Here is a 24,321-nt window from a genome sequence, read left to right as displayed (position 1 = left end):
CAATGCATAAGGTATGGTTCTACTGGATAGGTAGACAGGAACAAACAACTAGGAATCTAACTTAGATCGAGCCGATTTCAGGACGACAGGGTGTGCCGTGGAACAGGTGTCTTTATTTACAAGGTAATGTGCTATATATGAAAAGAGTCACTGATTCTTTTGCTGCTCCCCCCCCCCCGCTCCTCCCCATCCCTCTCCTTTTCTATTTTCTTTTCTATTAATCTGTTGTTTAGTTTTAAATTTGTTTTGCTTAGTTTTATTGCAACTCATTACACAACCTTGTTTTTCTGTTGTGTGTAAATTCTGATAAATGTTAAATAGAAGCTACACTAAGATTTGTTAATTTCATACTGGAAACAATAGATATTCACGGAGGCATTCAGACAGGTTTACTAGCTACTGATGTGGATTAAATGCCTTTATCTTAGAAGTAATGAGAATGTAATGCATTTACTTTATATACATACTGTAAAACTTTTCAATAAAAACTATTTAAATTTAAATAATTGTATTAGTGTTATTATGAGTGTATGTAATTTTTATGTGTTTTGTGACACTTTAGTTTCATGTAACAGTTAACCACAGCTCTGTGGTCACGGTAATCTTTCTAGCGGATATCGGGATTGGGCTCACACGTTCGCATTTACTTTCAACTTGTAATACGAGTAAAGCTTCTGACTTGTGCAAACAGCCACGATAAACCCAATATTACTCATGCGAAACAGACCGCTACTCTTAATCTGGCCCTAAGTGGGTTAAGTGTAATGGGAGTCATGATTAAGGAGGTTAATTATGGTGTGAGTTTTGGTCATTAAAGGGTAAATTGCTTGAGGGGGTTGACAGTTTGGGATTAAAGAGACACTGTAACATTTTCTACCTTTTACTTTTTTTCCCAATGATCCATTTTAACTGCTGGAGTGTATTGAATTGTTTACAAATAGTTCATTTACATTTATTTTGACATTTGAAAACACAACCTATACTAAAAATTGCATTACTTCTGTATTTGCCATAGAAAATCTATGGCCTAGATTTGGAGTTTGGCGGTAGCCGTGAAAACCAGCGTTAGAGGCTCCTAACGCTGGTTTTAGGCTACCTCCGGTATTTGGAGTCAGTCAAAAAAGGGTCTAACGCTCAATTTTCAGCCGCGACTTTTCCATACCGCAGATCCCCTTACGTAAATTGCGTATCCTATCTTTTCAATGGGATTTTTCTAACTCCGGTATTTAGAGTCGTGTCTGAAGTGAGCGTTAGAATTCTAACGACAAAACTCCAGCCGCAGAAAAAAGTCAGTAGTTAAGAGCTTTCTGGGCTAACGCCGGTTCATAAAGCTCTTAACTACTGTGCTCTAAAGTACACTAACACCCATAAACTACCTATGTACCCCTAAACCGAGGCCCCCCCACATCGCCGCCACTCGATTAAATTTTTTTAACCCCTAATCTGCCGACCGCCACCTACGTTATACTTATGTACCCCTAATCTGCTGCCCCTAACACCGCCAACCCCTATATTATATTGATTAACCCCTAACCTGCCCCCCAAAACGTCGCAGCCAGCTACCTACAATAATTAACCCCTAATCTGCCGACCGCAAAGCGCCGCTACTTAAGTTATCCTTATGTACCCCTAATCTGCTGCCCCTAACACCGCCGACCCCTATATTATATTTATTAACCCCTAATCTGTCCCCCTCAACGTCGCCTCCACCTGCCTACACTTATTAACCCCTAATCTGCCGAGCGGACCGCACCGCTACTATAATAAAGTTATTAACCCCTAATCCGCCTCACTAACCCTATAATAAATAGTATTAACCCCTAATCTGCCCTCCCTAACATCGCCGACACCTAACTTCAATTATTAACCCCTAATCTGCCGACCGGAGCTCACCGCTATTCTAATAAATGTATTAACCCCTAAAGCTAAGTCTAACCCTCACACTAACACCCCCCTAACTTAAATATAATTTAAATCTAACGAAATTAATTAACTCTTATTAAATAAATTATTCCTATTTAAAGCTAAATACTTACCTGTAAAATAAATCCTAATATAGCTACAATATAAATTATAATTATATTATAGCTATTTTAGGATTAATATTTATTTTACAGGTAACTTTGTATTTATTTTAACCAGGTACAATAGCTATTAAATTGTTAAGAACTATTTAATAGCTAAAATAGTTAAAATAATTACAAAATTACCTGTAAAATAAATCCTAACCTAAGTTACAATTAAACCTAACACTATACTATCATTAAATTCATTAAATAAAATACCTACAATTACCTACAATTAAACCTAACACTACACTATCAATACATTAATTAAATACAATACCTACAAATAACTACAATGAAATAAACTAACTAAAGTACAAAAAATAAAAAAGAACTAAGTTACAAAAAATAAAAAAATATTTACAAACATAAGAAAAATATTACAACAATTTTAAACTAATTACACCTACTCTAAGCCCCCTAATAAAATAACAAAGCCCCCCAAAATAAAAAATGCCCTAGCCTATTCTAAATTACTAAAGTTCAAAGCTCTTTTACCTTACCAGCCCTGAACAGGGCCCTTTGCGGGGCATGCCCCAAGAAGTTCAGCTCTTTTGCCTGTAAAAAAGAACATACAATACCCCCCCCCAACATTACAACCCACCACCCACATACCCCTAATCTAACCCAAACCCCCCTTAAATAAACTTAACACTAAGCCCCTGAAGATCATCCTACCTTGTCTTCACCTCACCGGGTATCATCGATCGGTCCTGGCTCCAAAATCTTCATCCAACCCAAGCGGGGGCTGGCGATCCATCATCCGGTGGCTGAAGAGGTCCAGAAGAGGCTCCAAAGTCTTCATCCTATCCGGGAAGAAGAGTAGATCCGGACCGGCAACCATCATCTTCCAAGCGGCATCTTCTATCTTCATCCGATGAGGACCGGCTCCATCCTGAAGACCTCCACCGCGGACCCATCTTCATCCGGCGACGTCCAACTGAAGAATGACGGTTCCTTTAAGGGACGTCATCCAAGATGGCGTCCCTCGAATTCCGATTGGCTGATAGGATTCTATCAGCCAATCGGAATTAAGGTAGGAATATTCTGATTGGCTAATGGAATCAGCCAATCAGAATCAAGTTCAATCCGATTGGCTGATTCAATCAGCCAATCAGATTGAGCTTGCATTCTATTGGCTGTTCCGATCAGCCAATAGAATGCGAGCTCAATCTGATTGGCTGATTGGATCAGCCAATCGGATTGATCTTGATTTTGATTGGCTGATTCCATCATCCAATCAGAATATTCCTACCTTAATTCCGATTGGCTGATAGAATCCTATCAGCCAATCGGAATTCGAGGGACGCCATCTTGGATGACGTCCCTTAAAGGAACCATCATTCTTCAGTTGGACGTCGCCGGATGAAGATGGGTCCGCGGTGGAGGTCTTCAGGATGGAGCCGGTCCTCATCGGATGAAGATAGAAGATGCCGCTTGGAAGATGATGGTTGCCGGTCCGGATCTACTCTTCTTCCCGGATAGGATGAAGACTTTGGAGCCTCTTCTGGACCTCTTCAGCCACCGGATGATGGACCGCCAGCCCCCGCTTGGGTTGGATGAAGATTTTGGAGCCAGGACCGATCGGTGATACCCGGTGAGGTGAAGACAAGGTAGGATGATCTTCAGGGGCTTAGTGTTAGGTTTATTTAAGGGGGGTTTGGGTTAGATTAGGGGTATGTGGGTGGTGGGTTGTAATGTTGGGGGGGGGTATTGTATGTTTTTTTTTACAGGCAAAAGAGCTGAACTTCTTGGGGCATGCCCCGCAAAGGGCCCTGTTCAGGGCTGGTAAGGTAAAAGAGCTTTGAACTTTAGTAATTTAGAATAGGGTAGGGCATTTTTTATTTTGGGGGGCTTTGTTATTTTATTAGGGGGCTTAGAGTAGGTCTAATTAGTTTAAAATTGTTGTAATATTTTTCTTATGTTTGTAAATATTTTTTTATTTTTTGTAACTTAGTTCTTTTTTATTTTTTGTACTTTAGTTAGTTTATTTCATTGTAGTTATTTGTAGGTATTGTATTTAATTAATGTATTGATAGTGTAGTGTTAGGTTTAATTGTAGGTAATTGTAGGTATTTTATTTAATTAATTTAATGATAGTATAGTATTAGGTTTAATTGTAACTTAGGTTAGGATTTATTTTACAGGTAATTTTGTAATTATTTTAACTATTTTAGCTATTAAATAGTTCTTAACTATTTAATAGCTATTGTACCTGGTTAAAATAAATACAAAGTTACCTGTAAAATAAATATTAATCCTAAAATAGCTATAATATAATTATAATTTATATTGTAGCTATATTAGGATTTATTTTACAGGTAAGTATTTAGCTTTAAATAGGAATAATTTATTTAATAAGAGTTAATTAATTTCGTTAGATTTAAATTATATTTAAGTTAGGGGGGTGTTAGTGTTAGGGTTAGACTTAGCTTTAGGGGTTAATACATTTATTAGAATAGCGGTGAGCTCCGGTCGGCAGATTAGGGGTTAATAATTGAAGTTAGGTGTCGGCGATGTTAGGGAGGGCAGATTAGGGGTTAATACTATTTATTATAGGGTTAGTGAGGCGGATTAGGGGTTAATAACTTTATTATGATAGCGGTGCGGTCCGCTCGGCAGATTAGGGGTTAATAAGTGTAGGCAGGTGGAGGCGACGTTTTGGGGGGCAGATTAGGGGTTAATAAATATAATATAGGGGTCGGCGGTGTTAGGGGCAGCAGATTAGGGGTACATAAGGATAATGTAAGTAGCGGCGGTTTATGGAGCGGCAGATTAGGGTTAAAAATAATATGCAGGGGTCAGCGATAGTGGGGGCGGCAGAATAGGGGTTAATAAGTGTAAGGTTAGGGGTGTTTAGACTCGGGGTACATGTTAGGGTGTTAGGTGCAGAGTTAGGAAGTGTTTCCCCATAGCAAACAATGGGGCTGCGTTAGGAGCTGAACGCAGCTTTTTTGCAGGTGTTAGGTTTTTTTTCAGCTCAAACAGCCCCATTGTTTCCTATGGGGGAATCGTGCACGAGCACGTTTTTGAGGCTGGGCGCGTCCGTAAGCAACTCTGGTATCGAGAATTGAAGCTGCGTTAAATATGCTCTACGCTCCTTTTTTGGAGCCTAACGCAGCCTTTATGTGGACTCTCAATACCAGAGTTATTTTTATGGTGCGGCCAGAACAAAGCCAGCGTTAGCTACGCGGGTCCTTATTGACAAAACTCTAAATCTAGCCGTGTGTAAGCAATTGACAGCAGCATAAATGCAATTCCCAGTTGGGCTTGGAAGAGAGAAAGAGCCCAGCCCAATTATAAAAAGGGGTTCCTGGAGCTGCTTTTAATGCAAAAAAACAGTTATCAGCTGCTTGCCTAAGTGCATTGTCCCTTTGATATTGGACTTCACTTATTTTAATACATTTTTTTGCACAAAGACAAATTAAACATTTTACAAGATTCTAAATATATGAGGAGTTCTAAAAAATGTGCAATAACTGCCCCAAAAGAGGAGGCGATCTCTTAAAACAAAATTATATAAAAATGAATAATATAAGTGGAAATGTTAAAAAAAATAAGTAATATAGGTGAAACTATTAATAAAAAATCATATATAAAATGTCAAGAGATAGAGATATAATGAATCCTCTGGCAATCAGTCAGGCTCAGGCTGCTCTTTGCCATAAGGATGGTCAACTTCTCTTGAAAAGTGATGATCTATAAGAAAATAACACAAAGGCGCCCAATGGCCTTGTATGGCAGTAACAATTGGAAAAGAGTAGTAATAAAGCAACTCACAATGGAAGGGAACCTACAGGGTGCAGGATACGCATGCTGGAACATCTCAGTAGTCCAGCAAACACTGGCACGTCTGGGGTTTTGATTGTAGAAAGCTCTCAAATCCTTCATAAGGGAGATGCAAACAAACATAGCCCAGCACAGCTACAGCCAGATATGGTTTGATAGTGAATCAAAATACTCACAATTGGAGTGCACCTATATAGGGGTGCTAACCAAAGCAGGCCAGGACTAATGAGTAAACTGGAATTGTCCAAAATATGAGTTTAATAAATAAGAGTTGTAAATAAAAAAATAGAAGTGAAATAAAATTAAAAAGCAAGTGTTGATAAAAAAAGATTTGTTTACTATAAAATACAACAACGTGTTTCTCAGTCTCAACCGGACTGTTTCCTCAAGCTAATACAGTGGTATACTAACAACACATGCTAATTTAAAAACCCTATCCTCTGCAGTGATAGGTCACATGATAATAGAATACACCTGTTTCACAGCTTGTTACTATGTGCACCAGACATGCAGGTAAACAACCAAACAAATTTGGCAAACATCAAAGTAACATATACAGTTTAAAGAATGAAATATATAAGCCATACTACATTGACAGAAATATACCTACACAAAAATGATATAAAATGTAAATATATGCCCCACTGGGACCACCCCACGATAGTTAACAGAGTCACTGACCATACTTGATGCTATATTCCACAGAATATATACTGAATCTGGTCTATTTAACAAGGGTCGAATGGCCCCTGTTCCCCTTGTTTCTGCTGGTATTGCACCAGCAGTTCACAAGAACTGCTGGTGCAATGATTAATGCCGACAGCGTATGCTGTCGGCATTTATTGATGTGCGTCGGACATGGTTCGCTATAGTAGATCATGTCTGTCCGCACATATGTAAATAGACCCCTATGTATCAAATCAATATATTTGAGCAACAGCATGGAAAAGTGTAAAAAAGTATTTGTATGATTCAATGGGGCCTATTTATCAAAGGTCTTGCGGACCTGATCCGACAGTGCGGATCAGGTCCGCAAGACCTTGCTGGATGCGGAGAGCAATATGCTCTCCGTATTCAGCATTGCACCAGCAGCTCACAAGAGCTGCTGGTGCAACGCCGCCCCCTGCAGACTCGCGGCCAATGGGCCGCCAGCAGGGAGGTGTCAATCAACCCAATCGTACTCGATCGGGTTGATTTCCAGCGATTCCTGTCCGCCTGCTCTGACCGCTGCTTCATAACTGGTGTTTCTGGTGAGTCTGAAGAGTCTGAAGTCAGAAACACGGGCCCACAAGCTCCATACGGAGCTTGATAAATGGGCCCCAATGTATCAAGACAAACTTGTGGGGAAAGAAGGCATCTGCAATCAACATCCTGGCCAATCGCACAACAATTGGGAGGGCTGCAGACGTCATATCACTATAGTAACTGCATAAACAGTGTAACAATAACTTCACTGTATGATATTAGATGGACACTGTCAATACTTGACATAAAAGACAAAAGATTTATACAATAAATACGTGCAAATATGGTTAAGATTAAGCGTGATAAAAATATGGTCTCTGATATTGGTTGACACAAATAAATGGTGTAGTAAATGCTAGTGAAGACTATAACGATACTTGAAACCCAATATATATATAATATAAACACTAACAATGTGTGAAATTACTTGCAATGTGATTGTGCAGTATAAAATGGAAGAGATAGGGAAGATTACTTTATACTAATGTTTCATATAATAAACTAAACAATGGGACAAGGGGTGAGTACTGACTAAGGTAGAAGGACACGGAAGACACACCAATGTTATAAGTATTAGTAAGAAGTGATCTATATTACTAAGATAATGCAGAGCCGGCTAAACCATGGGACCAAGTGGGTCCAATGGACCTAGGCAGCAATTGATAAAGGGGCAGCACTTTATTGACTGAGTCAGTCACTGTCAGACCCAGACCACTTTTGTGTCTTCATGGGGAAGTTGCAGGCTCTGAGCAGTATATCCTAGTCATGCACAAAGGCACAAAACTGGTCAGGGGCAACATTCAAGGTGGGACAAGGGCATCTCTTCCCTAACTACCTTCCCACTTATTGTGCAATATTGCATAAGCATTAGTTGCAAACAGGTAGGCAGGCAGGCTTAGTAAGGTCAGCGGCCAGGCTAGTAGGTTGATATGCTAATCAGTAATGTTACTACTGGGGCAGGGGGTGTCATTTCATTCTCTGACCCAGGCAGCACAATATCTTGAGCCGGCCCTGAGAATATGTGTGGAATAATAATAAACTACATTCTTAACATAATATAAGAAGTGAGTAACAAGCAGAAGTGGTAATGAGTAGCTCAAACTAATGTGATCTAAAATCACGGGAGAGTATAAAATATATGATATGAGTTAAAAGTTATAAGAGTTATAAGATTCGGACAACCAAAATTCTTGATATATTTCAGACAAATTATTTATCCAAATCTAATTTTTCCTATACACGTTTACATAAACTTAAAAGCTGTATTTATTAACGTACATACTCCCTCTTGTGGGAATATGCAGAAGATAAACTAGATCCTTACAGACGTGTGTGTGAAAGGGAGCTCCTACAGCAGATTCTAATACAATGGACACTTATTAGCGTCTTGACTGAATACATTGTCATTTTAACATGTTGTATTCAAAACAAAAAATGATTATAGAGTACAAATCCTTAAAAAGCAAAGAGAAAGCTAATCCCTACACCAACCTTGTATGAAAGACCATGTTTTTATGTTTGACCAAAGGATGCAAGCTAAAGTACCTATGCTTAGGCCCTATTCTAATACATTTCAATGTGTAATTAAGTTCATATTAGTTATGCGTTGAACACAAACCAACAAAAAAAGAAGAAATATAGCCAGAGCAAAATTCCAATCTTAATGAATCGCTGCAATGGTTTATCTAAGCCACATATTACAAACAAAAGGAAGTTACAATTATAGAAAGTTTTCTGTTTTTCTTTTTCTTTTTTTGTAAATCACAGAAAGCAAATTTTTTTGTTTTTATGTTGTGGGGTGGGGGTGTCACTGTCCACCAACAAAGCTATGACATTTCTGTTTCTCAGTCAGTGGCCAATCAGGCTCCAGTTGCACACAGATATGTACTTCATGTAAGCTGCAAAATAAAATATAAACAGCATCATCAGAATTTCTTTCTTGTAAGCAATGTTTTAACAAGTTTACAGTTTAGAGCATTTGCTTCTTGCATGTTTATGTTAAATATAAATAAAACATGCAGTAGCTAACTTCCATCTGTGAATCTTACATTTAATCAGATAAGGTACTGCCAGCATGCGGCTAATGAGGAGAAAACAAACACATTAACCCCGTCACCCAAATGGACGTATCTTTACATGTGCGGTACTTTGCTTATTGTACCGCACAATGTATATAAACGCCTGAGCTTCAGGAAGCTCCAGCCATCTTGGCTGTTATGTTACAGCTGAGAACTGGAGTTCCTGAGCTTCAGTCATCTGCCCGCATATGGAACCGGAGCGCAATCGGTGCTCTGGTTCCATATGAGGGCTGATGCCAGGTTGTTACAGACGGTGACTCTGTGTGTGTCCCTGTCTGTAACAATATTCTGCTGGTGCCGGCGAGAGGTGTGGGAGAGAATCCGGGAGTAGGGTGGGCGGCCCAGCAGCAGAGGGGGGAGGGAGAGGGGAGTGGGAGGACCCTACACTGCAGAAAATAAAAAATAAAGGGATGGGTGGGGGTGTGGGGAGTCCCTAACTAATGATCTCGGGATGGGGGGGACACCACTTCATTGCAGAAAAAAAATTAAGGGACAGTCTAATGAAAAATAAACTTTCATGATTCAGATAGTGCATCTAATTTTATGTTGAAATATTTGTATAGTTTTTCCAATATTATATTATTACAAACAATTTTAAATAAAGTCACAGTACATAGTAAAATGGTAGTAACATTGTGTTGTAACAATAAAATAAACTGAATTGCTGTCCCATCTTCGACTTTTTAAGAGCATAAACATAGAGTTATAAGTCAGGGAGACAATCCCTGTGGAAAAAAATTCTTTCAGGAAGGTACTCCTTTGGTATAAAGAATCCAAAGGATACGAGAGAGGAGTTACAGTAAAGGGTAGAAAAAAAAGAGAAAAAAAGGGCATAATGAGAGTAAAGGAAAAGGAGAGTGGTCACTCGTGGTCCTCGTTTTAACAGGCGAAGCGCTTGGTGTATGTGTCTTATCCGATGCTTTGTCTATTTTGCATCCTTTGTTTATCTTCCTAAATTATCCATTCCTCCCAAACTTCAATGTAATCAGATCTATCATCTAAAATTGTGGAAGCAATAATTGCCATTTGGTGATAGTACTTAATTTTATTTATAATTATATCAAAATGTGGTACCGAGTTTTTCCAGTATTTTGCTATTGTAGTTTTAACTGCAGTGCAAATTAACCCTACCAATTTCAGTGACTTCTTGGATAGGCCTTCAATCGGAAAATGAAAAAAGGCTTGCTCAATGCTTAAAATTATATGTTTGTTAAAAACTTTACTAAGAAGCTCATTATTCTGTATCCAAATATTTTTAACTTCTGGGCAAGTCCATCACATGTGACTATATGTCCATGTTTCTTTACAGCCTCTGCAACACATTTGTTGTGTTGGATCGCCCCATTTAAGCCTACTGGTGTGCAAGTACCATCTTTATTTCCCCTTAAAGGGACACTGAACCCAAATTTGTTCTTTCGTGATTCAGATAGAGCATGCAATTTTAAGCAACTTACTAATATACTCCTATTATCACATTTTATTCATTCTCTTGGTATCTTTATTTGAAATGCAAGAATGAAAGTTTAGATGCCGTCCCATTTTTGGTAAACAAACTGGGTTGTTCTTGCTGATAAATTCACCCACCAATAAACAAGTGCTTTCCATGGTTCTGAATTAAAAAAATAGCCTACATGCCTTCTTTTTCAAATAAAGAAAGCAAGAGAACGAAGAAAAATTGATAATAGGAGTAAATTAGAAAGTTTCTTAAAATTGCATGCTCTATCTGAATCACAAAAGAAAAAATTTGGGTTCAGTGTCCCTTTAATGTAATTTTCTTTTAAATTAGCACTGACAGAGCAGGATAGACCTTTCTTGATAGTGTCAGCCCATTCTGCTATATCTTTTGAGAATCGTCCCTCAGTTTCCTATTTCTGAATGAACTTAAGCTAAGTGGGTGGTTATTTTTTGCATAAAATGTTGTATATACTTGAGATTGTACCTTTGGTTCTATGAGAGGTGATGCAAAGCTTTTCAAAGTACGTAAATTCAGTTTATGTTTTTTTTTTTTTTAAATTCATTAACTCTTGATAAGAGTTGTAGGTAATGATGCCAAGAATTTGGAAGACAAGGCACTATGTTGTTATATTGCTTAAATGTTAGAATATCAGCTCCAATATACGCATCTGCAATGGGATAAAGACCTTTATTTGCCCAAATATTTATAGTTGTAGTCTCAATCTTAGTTATTGGTGCTACTAATGGTGTAATCAGTGATCTATGGTTAATCAGGTTGAATTTTGGTTGTAGTTTATCCCATATTTTTATAGTGTGTGCAATTGTAATATATTTTAACCACTCTATTGGTCTATCTTTTTTTGGAGTCGCATTCTAAATGTACCCATGCTATATCATTGCTAATATGATTCCATAGAGAGGTTTGTGCTAGTCTAGCTGCATTGGAATAAGATTGTAGGTCTGGAACTCCAATCCCTCCCTCCTTCTTATTTCTTAACATCGTGCTCTTGTTAATGTGCGCTCTTTTATATGGCCAAATAAACTCCTGAAGGCTCTTCTGTATATCTTGAATGTCTTTTAAGTGTATAGAAAGAGGCAAGGATCTAAATAAATTTAATTGTTTTGGTAATATTACCATTTTGCTCACCACTATTTTCCCATAGAATGAGATTTTGTAAGAGGCCCATTTTTTCAATTCTTTTTTCAAATGGGTGTACAAGGGGGAGTATTTAAATTGATATAATTTGTCAAGCTTGTTTGGGATAAGTATTCCCAGGTATTTGATCGCTTTTGACGCCCATTTGAAGTCAAAATTGATTTCTAAAAGTTTCTTTGTATGTTCTGGTAAATTTACCTCAATTGCCTCACACTTATCATTGTTAACTTTGTAGCCTGAGAGCTTGCTAAATTTTGAGAGTAGTTCATATAAATGTGGCAAGAATAACATTGGCTTAGATATTGCTAGAATGATTATCATCCGCGAATAAAGAGAGTTTGCGTGTAGTAGTAGTAATCCTGTTGTGAATATTTATTGTTTTGGATTGATAAATTGCTAAGGAATGCTGATGGTGTTGTATATATTGTCTTTATTGCTTTAAGGAGGTTGCCTCCTACACCGAAGTGATTCAAAGTTAAGATCATATAGTCCCACAATACCCTATCAAATGCCTTCTCTGCATCTAAAGATAAGAACAGAGAAGGCACTTTTTCCCTGGCTACAAAATCTATCAAGTGTATTACTCTTCTAATATTATCAGGAGCTTTTCTACCTTGTATGAAACCTTCTTGATCATTTGAAATAATCTTTGGCAAAAAAGGATTTAATCTGGTTGCTAGGATTTTCGTAAATAGTTTAAGGTCTTGATTTATCAATGAGATAGGTCTGTCATTTTTGCAGTGAAATTTGTCTTTGCCTGGCTTTGGCACTATACTTATTCTAGCTGAGAGTAGATCAGATGGTATTTTTCTTCCCTTAAGCATAAAGTTAAAAAATTCTACTAGATGTGGAATCAGCTCGAGAACAAATGTTTTATAAAAACCACCTGAATAGTCATCAGGCCCAGGTGCTGTGTTGCTTTTTAGTTGTTTCATTGGCTACTGCTATCTCTTGTGATATGTTAGGTATATTCAGGCATGTCTTGCTCATCTAGTTTAGGCAGGTTGCATTTATTTAAAAAATTTTTAATCTGCTGGGTTCTATTTATGTTGTGGTCTTGTTTCAGATTATAAAGATTTTGATAAAAATCCGCAAACATGTTAGCTATTTTTAAGGGATTATTGATAATTTTGCCAACAGGGGTTTGTAATTGTGGGATTGAATTGGTTCTAGTAATATTTCTATTTTTTCTGGCTAACATACGATCTGGCTTGTTCGCATATACAAAATATTGCACCTCTACAATCCTTAGGGATGCTAATGCTCATGTAATAATTTATGCAGTTCTTCCTTTTTGGATTTGAGTATGTTAGCGATGTTTTGTGATCTGGTCTCAATATGCTGCTTATGTAGTTTTTCTATTTCCATTTTTTTTTTTAGAAATTAGGCTATTTTTAATTTTTTGAAGGGACGCTTTCTCCCCAATTAGTATTCCTCTAAGGTAAGCTTTAAGCGCTTCCCCACACATATAAGGGGTTATCTGTTGAGGCCTTATTATTAATCCAAAAGTCTCTAATGTGTCTTGTAAGTTTTTGACATACCAAATCATTTTGCAAAAAAGGATGGGTCGAGAGACCAAGACCTAGTCCGTGACGGGTCAAAGAAGCCTCTTAAAGAGATCTCAACTATTGAATGGTTAGACCAAGTTGTATGTGTAATCTCGGTATTTATCAAAAGGGGGCACAATATCTGACTAATAAAAATATAATCAATCGTAGAATAGGATTTATCTGCCAACAATCTATAAGATTATGGTCTAAGATTAAGTCACTCAGTACCTTTTTCCCAGGTGTGGTTGGTGAAGGTAATCTGTCTATATGATCATCAATTGTTAAATTAAAATCTCCTGCCAATATTATCTAATATTTTTTCCAAGAAGTTAGTAGTTTACTAATTTTAGACATAAATGTATTTTGGTTCTCATTTGGGGCATATACATTTACCAAAACTATTGAATTTCCTTTTATTTTTCCTCTAATAATAAGAAATCTGCCTTTAGGATCCCTAATTACTTTCTATTCCTGAAAATTAAGAGCTGAATGCCATATAATGGAGACTCCTCTCTCTTTTTTTGACTAATAGCATGGTATTGGATCGGGAAAACAGTATCCCAATATTTTGGAGTTTGGGCAGATGTGAAGTGTGTTTCTTGTAGCATAATAATATGGGCTTTACTGGCTTTATACTCTGTAATAGCTTTTTTCCTCTTTACATTGGACTTTAACCCCCTAACATTATGAGATATTATTGTAAAACTACATATTTGTGTTTGAGTGTGTGCTTACAATATGAGTATAGAGTGAGTAACCTAAGTTGAAGATCTCTGACAGACCATAGAACATTCATTATCCCTTTTGCAGAGCATCTCAGATGAACAATAACACTCCCCACCTTAGAATGATGAATATAGTGAAGACCACGAGTGACCAGAAGAAGAAAAAGAAATTCTAGAAATAAAGAAAAACATTTAAGATAAAAAACAACAATATGAAACAAGAGCATCTGTAATTCGGCACTAAAATCAACACTTGACAAAGCTGCACCCTGCACTGTTCGTCGTACATCAATAACTCGGCGGCAACCGTGGCACACAAAACAGACCAGATATCTTTAGCGATGTTCACAGGCTGCTGAACAGCAGTGGAGGAAATCACGCACTTGTGCTGATTTCCGACATTATAAATTCATCCTTAAGTCCTACAACTCTGCGCTCAGCCTGGCCAAACAACTCTATTTTTCCTCCCTTGTGTCATCTCATGCATCCAATGCCAGAAAGCTGCTCTCAACCTTTAACTCCCTTCTATGTCCACCTGCACCCCTGCACACTACCAACCTCACTGCTCAGATTATTGCTGATCACTTCAAAAATAAAATTGACACCATTAGAAAAGAGATCTGCACCTCACACCCTTCAAACCCAGCAATCCTACCCACCCTTTCTATTAACAAAACTCTATGCTACTCCCCCCCTGTAACAGAGGAAGAAGTCTCTGTACTCCTATCCTTGGCTCATCTCACTTGACCCTATTCCTTCACAACTTCTTCCCTTTCTCTCTGCTTCACTAACTCCTACCCTATCTCATCTCTTTAACCAATCTCTCACTGCTGGCACATTTCCGGATACATTCAAGCATGCGTCAATCATACCAATCCTAAAAAAGCCCTCACTTGACCCCTCCACCCCTTCTAACTATTGACCGGTCTCCTTACTTCCCTTTGCTTTAAAATTATTGGAACGACTGGTCTATAATCGGCTAACTCAATTTCTCACCACTAACTCCTTACTTGATCCACTACAATCTGGTTTCCGCCCTAAACACTCAACAGAAACTGCTCTTGCTAAAGTAACAAATGACATGTTATCAGCTAAAGCAAAAGGCCACTACTCCTTACTAATTCTTTTTGACCTATCCGCTGCTTTTGACACAGTCGACCATCCTCTCCTCCTAAAAATACTGCATTAATTTGGCATCCAAGACACAGCCCTCTCCTGGTTTGCCTCATATCTCTCAAACCACTCTTTTCAGCTTCCTTTAACAACATATCTGCGATCCTATGCCTCTCTCAGTTGGAGTAATGCAAGGCTCTGTCTTGGGTCCCTTGCTTTTCTCTCTCTATACATCCTCCCTTGGAAAACTTATAGCCTCCTTTGGATTCCAGTACCACTTATATCCTGATGATACCCAAATATATCTTTTCTCTCCTGATATCTCTCCCTCTTTACTCAACCAGATTTCCAACCGCCTCTCTGCAATTTACTCTTGGATGTCTTCACACTACCTCTAACTCAATTTGTCCAAAACTGAGCTGCTTCTTATTCCCCCCTCTTCGAGACATCCAACAAGTGACATTTATCTGACAGTTGGAGACTCTATACTCAACACCTCACCACAGGTTCACTGTCTTGGGGTCACACTAGACTCAGAGCTCACATTCAACCCACATATACAAGCACTTACCATATCCTGCCATTCACACCTACGGAACATTTCCAAAATTCTTCCCTTCCTTACTAAAAAAACGACAAAAATACTTATTCATTACCTTATTTTGTCACGCATTGATTATTGCAATCTACTCCTAAATGGCATTCCAAAACACTGCCTCTCCTCCCTCCAATCTATTATGAATGCTTCTGCTAGACTCATCCACCTAAGTCGCCTATCTACATCAGCGACTCCTCTCTGCCAGTCTCTACACTGGCTACCCATACACTCCAGAATACAGTTTAAAGTATTAACCCTAACTTACAAAGCACTAAACAGTCTAACTCCCAACTATATTTCCTCTCTTATCGCAAAATATTCCCCATCCCATCCTCTTCGATCAACCTCTGACCTATGTCTCTCCACTCCTGTTATCTCTACATCCCACTCCCGCCTCCAAGACTTTGCACGTGCTGCTCATGTCCTCTGGAACTCTCTACCCCGCTCCATAAGACTGTCCCTAACCTTGTATAGCTTCAGACGCTCCTTGAAAACCCACCTATTCAGAAAGGCTTACCATATCTCCTCCATCCCTCATCCGAACCAAACTAATACATGAACTGCCTGACTCACTACTGCAACTACAACTGATGTAACAAGCCACCCCAACCTTATGTCTCTGCACCCTAAACCTGTAGACTGTGAGCTCTCCGGAGCAGGGCCCTCTTCCTCCTGTACTAGATTTGTTTAGTTTTAGGTTTTGTATTTTTAGCAAAAATGTTGTCATTGTATACCCCTATCATTGTACCTAGCACTACGGAATTTGGCGGCACTATACAAATAAATGATAATAATAATAATAATAGTCTAACATTCTGTAATTATTTATACTGATCTCTTGGGGCAAACACAATGCATTTAAAACTTCATTCCTTGATCCTGCATCTAAAATCTGGACTATTTTTAACCCAAACAGTTATGACGTTTTCCTGATCAAGGATAAGACTGTATTTTAACAGAAACAATTTAACCAAAAGTTCTTAAAGCTATTTTTCTCAAGCTCATTTTGCAAAACTGATATCTATTTTAACCTTATATTTCTAACTACTTACATATATGTTTCCCATTGTAGCATCAGATCATCTAAAAGGGACTCATCATTGTGATCCATATTTATATATAACAGTGAAATGCTATTTAAATCTCTGCATTGTAAGTATTTTTTACTGACATAAATAATCCTTGGATATCCTTAACTCTGAATAACAACCATCGGAACAGTCTAGTGAGTCCTATTTAATACATCTTCAGTCACAATCTATTTAGTTATTATGTGTAATGTTTTTAAATAGTTTGCTCTTAGTTGTATTCTTCCTAGGGTAATTCATCTTGAAACTAGCCCTCGATAAACTATATATGTTCAAGGTTAGACCAACTCATCGTCTATGATTCTTTAAGCTAAAAAGTTTACTGTAAAGATTCCTTGCTTCATCCTAAATGGCCTAAAGCTATTAATATCTATAATCTGGGTTAGATATGTAAATCTTCCTGTACATTTTAAATATAGTATCTAACTATATTGTGAAACAAATCTAATCCATGCAATCCAAATGGAACATACAATTGTTTAAACTAAACCTCCACAATAAACCACTTGCTGCTTCATGCAGTCTGTCTTTTGTTGAATGAAACTAAATTGTATAACATTCTATCGGCCAGATTACAAGTTTTGCGTTAGAGGCTATGCGGTGCTAACGAGCAGTTTTCTCTCACCGCTCACTTACCTGCAGTGCTGGTATTACAGGTTTTTACAAACCCTGCGTTAAAAGGCAAGAAGTGAGCGTTGAGCAAATTTGTGCTCCTTACCGCACTTCAATACCAGCGCTGCTTAAGTGAGCGGTGAGCTGGTTGTACACGCTCGTGCACGATTTCCCCATAGGAATCAACGGGTAGAGCCGGCTGAAAAAAAGTCTAACACCTGCAAGAAAGCAGCGTAAAGCTCCGTAACACAGCCCCATTGATTCCTATGAGGAAATAAAATGTATGTTTATACCTAACACCCTAACATGAACCTTGAGTCTAAATACCCCTAATCTTACACTTATTAACCCCTAATCTGCCGCCCTGACATCGCCGACACCTACATTATACTTATTATTATTATTATTAACCCCTAATCTGCCACTCCGGACACCGCCGCCACCTACATTATATGTATTAACCCCTAATCTGCTGCCCCCAACATCGCCGACACCTACATTATATTTATTAACCCCTAATCTGCCACCCCTAACGTCGCCGCCACTATAATAAACATATTAACCCCTAAAACGCCGCACTCCCGCCTCGCAAACATTATTGAAATATTATTAACCCCTAATCTACTGTCCCTAACATTGCCGCCACCTACCTACATTTATTGACCCCTAATCTGCTGCCCCCAACATCGCCCGACACTATACTAAATGTATTAACCCCTAAACCTAAGTCTAACCCTAGCACCCCCTAACTTAAATATAATTACAATAAATCTAAATAAAAATTAATATTATTACCTAAATAATTCCTATTTAAAACTAAATACTTACCTATAAAATAAACCCTAACGGCTAGATTTAGAGTTCGGCGGTAGCCGTGAAAACCAGCGTTAGAGGCTCCTAACGCTGGTTTTAGGCTACCGCCGGTATTTGGAGTCAGTGATTAAAGGGTCTAACGCTCACTTTTCAGCCGCGACTTTTCCATACCGCAGATCCCCTTACGTCAATTGCGTATCCTATCTTTTCAATGGGATCTTTCTAACGCTGGTATTTAGAGTCGTTTCTGAAGTGAGCGTTAGAGCTCTAACGACAAAACTCCAGCCGCCGGAAAATAGCAGGAGTTAAGAGCTTTCTGGGCTAACGCCGGTTCATAAAGCTCTTAACTACTGTACCCTAAAGTACACTAACACCCATAAACTACCTATGTACCCCTAAACCGAGGTCCCCCCACATCGCCGACACTCGATTAAAATTTTTTAACCCCTAATCTGCCGACTGCCACCTACGTTATACTTATGTACCCCTAATCTGCTGCCCCTAACACCGCCGACCCCTGTATTACATTTATTAACCCCTAACCTGCCCCCCACAACGTCGCCGCCAGCTACTTACAATAATTAACCCCTAATCTGCCGACCGCAAAGCACCGCCACCTACGTTATCCTTATGTACCCCTAATCTGCTGCCCCTAACACCGCCGACCCCTATATTATATTTATTAACCCCTAACCTGCCCCCCACAACGTCGCCGACACCTGCCTACACTTATTAACCCCTAATCTGCCGAGCGGACCTGAGCGCTACTATAATAAAGTAATTAACCCCTAATCCGCCTCACTAACCCTATCATAAATAGTATTAACCCCTAATCTGCCCTCCCTAACATCGCCGACACCTAACTTCAATTATTAACCCCTAATCTGCCGACCGGAGCTCACCGCTATTCTAATAAATGTATTAACCCCTAAAGCTAAGTCTAACCCTAACACTAACACCCCCCTAAGTTAAATATAATTTAAATCTAACGAAATAAATTAACTCTTATTAAATAAATTATTCCTATTTAAAGCTAAATACTTACCTGTAAAATAAATCCTAATATAGCTACAATATAAATTATAATTATATTATAGCTATTTTAGGATTAATATTTATTTTACAGGCAACTTTGTAATTATTTTAACCAGGTACAATAGCTATTAAATAGTTAAGAACTATTTAATAGTTACCTAGTTAAAATAATAACAAATTTACCTGTAAAATAAATCCTAACCTAAGTTATAATTAAACCTAACACTACCCTATCAATAAATTAATTAAATAAACTACCTACAATTACCTACAATTAACCTAACACTACACTATCAATAAATAAATTAAATACAAATGCTACAAATAACTACAATTACATAAACTAACTAAAGTACAAAAAATAAAAAAGAACTAAGTTACAAAAAATAAAAAAATATTTACAAACATAAGAAAAATATTACAACAATTTTAAACTAATTACACCTACTCTAAGCCCCCTAATAAAATAACAAAGACCCCCAAAATAAAAAAAATGCCCTACCCTATTCTAAATTAATACATTTAAAAGCTTTTACCTTACCAGCCCTGAACAGGGCCCTCTGCGGGGCATGCCCCAAGAAAATCAGCTCTTTTGCCTGTAAAAAAAAACATACAATACCCCCCCCCCAACATTACAACCCACCACCCACATACCCCTAATCTAACCCAAACCCCCCTTAAATAAACCTAACACTAAGCCCCTGAAGATCTTCCTACCTTGTCTTCACCATCCAGGTATCACCGATCCGTCCTGGCATCCGGTGCTGAAGAGGTCCAGAAGAGGCTCCAAAGTCTTCCTCCTATCCGGCAAGAAGAGGACATCCGGACCGGCAAACATCTTCTCCAAGCGGCATCTTCGATCTTCTTCCATCCGGTGCGGAGCGGGTCCATCTTGAAGCAGCCGACGCGGATCCATCCTCTTCTTCCGGCGTCTCCCGACGAATGACGGTTCCTTTAAGGGACGTCATCCAAGATGGCGTCCCTCGAATTCCGATTGGCTGATAGGATTCTATCAGCCAATCGGAATTAAGGTAGGAATATTCTGATTGGCTGATGGAATCAGCCAATCAGAATCAAGTTCAATCCTATTGGCTGATCCAATCAGCCAATCAGATAGAGCTCGCATTCTATTGGCTGTTCCGATCAGCCAATAGAATGCAAGCTCAATCTGATTGGCTGATTGGATCAGCCAATCGGATTGAACTTGATTCTGATTGGCTGATTCCATCAGCCAATCAGAATATTCCTACCTTAATTCCGATTGGCTGATAGAATCCTATCAGCCAATCGGAATTCGAGGGACGCCATCTTGGATGACGTCATTTAAAGGAACCGTCATTCGTCGTTCAGTCATCGGCCAGGATGGATGTTCCGCGGTGGAGGTCTTCAGGATGCTGCCGCTTCGCTCCGGATGGATGCCGCTTGGATGAAGACTTCAATCGGATGGAAGAACTCTTCTGCCCCGCTTGGATGAAGACTTCAGCTGGATCATGGACCTCTTCAGCCCCCCGCTTTGGCTTGGATCAGGACATCGGAGGAGCTCTTCTGGACCGATCGGTGAACCTGGTATGGTGAAGACAAGGTAGGAAGATCTTCAGGGGCTTAGTGTTAGGTTTATTTAAGGGGGGTTTGGGTTAGATTAGGGGTATGTGGGTGGTGGGTTGTAATGTTGGGGGGGGGTATTGTATGTTTTTTTTTACAGGCAAAAGAGCTGATTTTCTTGGGGCATGCCCCGCAAAGGGCCCTGTTCAGGGCTGGTAAGGTAAAAGAGCTTTTAAATGTATTAATTTAGAATAGGGTATGGCATTTTTTTATTTTGGGGGTCTTTGTTATTTTATTAGGGGGCTTAGAGTAGGTGTAATTAGTTTAAAATTGTTGTAATATTTTTCTTATGTTTGTAAATATTTTTTTATTTTTTGTAACTTAGTTATTTTTTATTTTTTGTACTTTAGTTAGTTTATGTAATTGTAGTTATTTGTAGGAATTGTATTTAATTTATTTATTGATAGTGTAGTGTTAGGTTTTATTGTAGGTAATTGTAGGTATTTTATTTAATTAATTTATTGATAGGGTAGTGTTAGGTTTAATTATAACTTAGGTTAGGATTTATTTTACAGGTAATTTTGTTATTATTTTAACTAGGTAACTATTAAATAGTTATTAACTATTTAATAGCTATTGTACCTGGTTAAAATAATTACCAAGTTGCCTGTAAAATAAATATTAATCCTAAAATAGCTACAATGTAATTATAATTTATATTGTAGTTATATTAGGATTTTTTTTTACAGGTAAGTATTTAGCTTTAAATAGGAATAAGTTATTTAATAAGAGTTAATTAATTTCGTTAGATTAAAATTATATTTAACTTAGGGGGGTGTTAGTGTTAGGGTTAGACTTAGCTTTAGGGGTTAATACATTTATTAGAATAGCGGTGAGCTCCGGTCGTCAGATTAGGGGTTAATAATTGAAGTTAGGTGTCGGCGATGTTAGGGAGGGCAGATTAGGGGTTAATACTATTTATGATAGGGTTAGTGAGGCGGATTAGGGGTTAATAACTTTATTATAGTAGCGCTCAGGTCCGCTCGGCAGATTAGGGGTTAATAAGTGTAGGCAGGTGTCGGCGACGTTGTGGGGGGCAGGTTAGGGGTTAATAAATATAATATAGGGGTCGGCGGTGTTAGGGGCAGCAGATTAGGGGTACATAAGGATAACGTAGGTGGCGGCGCTTTGCGGTCGGAAGATTAGGGGTTAATTATTGTAGGTAGCTGGCGGCGACGTTGTGGGGGGCAGGTTAGGGGTTAATAAATATAATATAGGGGTCGGCGATGTTAGGGCAGCAGATTAGGGGTACATAGGGATAACGTAGGTAGCGGCGGTTTACAGAGCGGAAGATTAGGGGTTAATAATATAATGCAGGGGTCAGCGATAGCGGCGGCGGCAGATTAGAGGTTAATAAGTGTAAGGGTAGGGGTGTTTAGACTCGGGGTACATGTTAGGGTGTTAGGTGCAGACGTAGGAAGTGTTTCCCCATAGCAAACAATGGGGCTGCGTTAGGAGCTGAACGCGGCTTTTTTGCAGGTGTTAGGTTTTTTTTCAGCTCAAACAGCCCCATTGTTTCCTATGGGAGAATCGTGCACGAGCACGTTTTTGAGGCTGGCCGCGTCCGTAAGCAACTCTGGTATCGAGAGTTGCATTTGCGGTAAAAATGCTCTACGCTCCTTTTTTGGAGCCTAACGCAGCATTTTTTTGAACTTCGATACCAGAGTTAATTTTATGGTGCGGCCAGAAAAAAGCCTGCGGAGCGTTAACAGCCCATCTACCGCCAAACTCCAAATCTAGGCCTAAGGTAGCTACAATATAACTAATAGTTACATTGTATCTAGCTTAGGGTTTATTTTTATTTTACAGGCAAGTTTGTATTTATTTTAACTAGGTAGAATAGTTATTAAATAGTTATTAACTATTTAATAACTACCTAGCTAAAATAAAGACAAAAGTACCTGTAAAATAAAACCTTACCTAAGTTACAATAACACCTAACCTAACCCTACAATTAAATAAATTAACTAAATTAACAACAATTAAATAAATTAAATTAAATTAGCTAAAGTACAAAAAAACAAAACACTAAATTACAGAAAATAATAAACAAATTACAAGATCTTTAAACTAATTACACCTAATCTAATAGCCCTATCAAAATATAAAAAGCCCCCCCAAAATAAAAAAAAACCTAGTCTAAACTAAACTATCAATAGCCCTTAAAAGGGCCTTTTGCGGGGCATTGCCCCAAAGTAATCAGCTCTTTTACCTGTATAACAAAAATACAAACAACCCCCCCAACAGTAAAACCCACCACCCCCAAATAAAATACTATCTAAAAACCTAAGCTCCCCATTGCCCTGAAAAGGGCATTTGGATGGGCATTGCCCTTAAAAGGGCAGTTAGCTCTTTTACGGCCCAAACCCTAATCTAAAAAATAAAACCCACCCAATACAGCCTTAAAAAAAAACACTAACCCCCTGAAGATCGACTTACTGTTCTGAAGACCAGACATCCATCCTCAAGGAAGCGGCAGAAGTCTTCATCCAACCGGGCCGAAGTCCTCAAAAAAGCCGGGCGAAGTTGTCAGGTTCCTGTCAGTGTGTATGTACCTTTAAGCAAACCTTATATAAGGCTACTCCTCCCCCTTACACCTGCCAATTAATCCGTTTGAGTTACTGACCAAGCTACCTTGATGCAGAGACTCCTAACGCCCGGCAAAGCTAAAACTATTAATCTTCTGGATTACATTCCTAGCACTCGTTAAGTGCCGTGACCCCATAACACCTATCATCACTAAAGGGGTTATCTAAAGACTTTTCCCTGTCTTGTGGGATTCCTCAAGCTGCCTCATTCTAATTACCGGACTTCACAGCTGCTACAAGAACTATTACCAAAGACAACTACAATTGGAAACCTCTGACTAGAAGCTGTGCTTCTGACTTACTGGGCTTCTACTTTCGGCTTGTTTGCTTTCAGCCGCTTACCGTCTCCCTCTGCTTTTGGCCGTCTGCCTCCAGTGCGCTCAGTGAGCATAGAGCCTGTCAGCAAATCCAGCCTCCTGATTGGGCAGGACGCACACACCCTTCTCAGACGCTGCCGCTGCAGCTTCAAGCATTTCTCCCTTCACAGCACAACGGACCTGTTGTTTTGTCCTCTGCTCCCACAGCCTACTACCGGACTACTAACTGCATATTGAGTAAGACAATTACTACCCTATAAACTGCTAACTAAGACGTTTAGCCTCTGGACTATATGCAACTAGTTTGATACCTGCTTGTTTGGATACGGCGCTCCTCGCTCTCTCTTTGCAGTTACCTTAGCTCAACCATATCTCTCCTATTAACTGCTGCCTGAAGCATCTCACAACCACTCTCCTGTAACAAGATAGCAGGAGCCTACTTAAAATTCCTTCTTACCAGTTACATACTAGGTCTGCAGTTGAGATTCACT

The 24,321-nt window shown here is 38.8% G+C and overlaps 1 long non-coding RNA gene across 1 annotated transcript in view; it reads right to left on the bottom strand.

Annotated features, from left to right (window-relative positions):
* Window positions 1–6,171: 6,171 nt before the first annotated feature.
* LOC128645653 (uncharacterized) overlaps window positions 6,172–24,321 on the bottom strand; it is a 48,321-nt gene continuing 30,171 nt past the window's right edge. The window contains exon 2 of the long non-coding RNA XR_008400135.1: window positions 6,172–8,998. This is a non-coding gene — a long non-coding RNA (uncharacterized LOC128645653). The remainder of the gene's footprint in view (window positions 8,999–24,321) is intronic.

Source organism: Bombina bombina, chromosome 1 (assembly GCF_027579735.1).
Source record: "Bombina bombina isolate aBomBom1 chromosome 1, aBomBom1.pri, whole genome shotgun sequence".
Taxonomy (NCBI): Eukaryota; Metazoa; Chordata; class Amphibia; order Anura; family Bombinatoridae; genus Bombina; species Bombina bombina.
The sequence above is the reverse complement of the archived record's forward strand: the minus strand, read 5'-3'. Positions and strand labels throughout refer to the sequence as shown.